The sequence below is a fragment of the Haplochromis burtoni genome, unplaced genomic scaffold, assembly GCF_018398535.1.
Source record: "Haplochromis burtoni strain Fernald_Lab_line unplaced genomic scaffold, NCSU_Asbu1 Contig_1990, whole genome shotgun sequence".
Lineage (NCBI taxonomy): Eukaryota > Metazoa > Chordata > Actinopteri > Cichliformes > Cichlidae > Haplochromis > Haplochromis burtoni.
Window position 1 is genome coordinate 8,850 of NW_024584351.1, and position 1,746 is coordinate 10,595.

Genomic DNA, 1,746 nt, shown 5'->3' on the forward strand with positions numbered 1-1,746 from the left:
CCCCCCCAAATATTTATTGGTATTAACAGCTGAAAGACAAGAAAAGCTGACAACTGTTTTATAATTGTTTTACATGTGCTTAAAAATGGATTCCAGATAGAAGCCAGACTGGCTATAGCACAGCACTTCGAGAACAAGACTGAATCACAGTAATGACGACTTCCCAATTACAACAAAAATGCGTAAGATTCACTCTTTATGTTAATTGTGTTGAAATATTTAACCAAATTGACAAAGAATAAAACCAACATTCTAAAAATGAAAACAATGACTGACAATAATGACTCTGAACATTTACTCACATTATTTGAACAGGAACTCACTGTTACATTTAATAAACAGGAAGACAGATACTCAGAGTTGCACCATTCAGCAAGCTCTGTAGGATACATTTATTCATTTATTTGATTGAGATTATACTTGAAAAGCCCGATTGACTAATTAGTACATCAAATAGTGCAAAACTGTGGCTACACGCAGCGCATATTGCTTGGCATTTGCTGTTGGTATCTCTCAAAATGCACAGGGCGGCAGCGGTTTCCAACATTATTGCAGGCTACAATCACAGGCTTTTGATGTGATATCACCTTAAGTTCACAACCATTTACAAACTGGATGTCATGTACCAGTATGTTTGAACTACTGATACACAAGTTATCTGGGAAGGCATTAATTAGACGTTGACCATTTCGGCTGCAGATCCCATCGATATTCACCCGATCTCTGCTCTCGATGAAGGACTGCACTGGAGTTCTGCACCAGAGGCCTTTCTTTTTCAAATATCTGTTAAATCAGTATTCCATTACACAGTAATCAAGATACATTACACATTACTCACTAAACATCTTCACGTGACCTAGTTAAATCGCAAATCAGTTATCCTCTTGATGACAACAAAAATAATAATAATCATCATCATCACGTTATTTTTTTTTTTAGCTGTCTCCATATTATATTAATTTGCTCCTTACAAGGAGGGAACTATTAATTTTTAACTCACTTCTCCCACTCTCTTGGAAGACTTCGGTTAAATTCATCTTGAAGGATGTGTCTTCTGATAAATTCGTCATATTTACTTGGGGGGCTTGTGCCTTGACAAGGTAAAGAGTTCGTAGTGCCCAGATGTACAAGGGCTACAGTGACCATGGCAGTCAAGACAGCGAAGTTCATTTTGTCTACAGTGAAAGAAAGAAAACAACATTGACCGAGTAATGTGTTTAAAATCAATTTAGCAGGGATGATGAACAGCAGTACTAGTTTGTGTTATTCTGTTACCATAGACATCTGATATTATCATTATTATTTGTACATTGAGACAAACACGCAGGGCTGATAAAAACTGAACTTTTGTAATAACTGAGTCAGTCATTTTTCCTTTTCCATATTTGCTTTTTATTATTCTTGTAAAGTATGACAGCACTTCCAACTGTTCCTAATGACGACGCACATTTAGAAAATAAAAACAATTATTTCACACTCACACAGACAGACAAGTCATAAACAACATTAAATGAATATGTAGAGCAACAGAATAAGAGACAGAACAGTTGGCTTACCTTTCTTTGATGTGGTGTTGGGGAAATGAAGTGGAGGTGTAGTCGGTTAAAAGTCCATTTCTTTTTTCCACTTTTATAACCTCACAACCAAACAGCCTCCCTAAACAACAGCCAATCAGAACAGTCCAAGGGAAGGCAGACGTATATAAGACAAAAGTCATTAAGACAAGCTGTAAAGGAAATATAAAAA

The 1,746-nt window shown here is 36.2% G+C and overlaps 1 long non-coding RNA gene across 1 annotated transcript; it reads right to left on the reverse strand.

Annotated features, from left to right (window-relative positions):
- Nucleotides 1-278: 278 nt before the first annotated feature.
- Nucleotides 279-1,680, reverse strand: LOC121813595. Its single transcript, XR_006053779.1, has 3 exons — nucleotides 1,557-1,680; nucleotides 1,001-1,175; nucleotides 279-783 (listed from the first exon to the last, which is right to left on the reverse strand). It is a non-coding gene; the product is annotated as an uncharacterized LOC121813595 (long non-coding RNA).
- Between the last annotated feature and the right edge of the window lie 66 nt (nucleotides 1,681-1,746).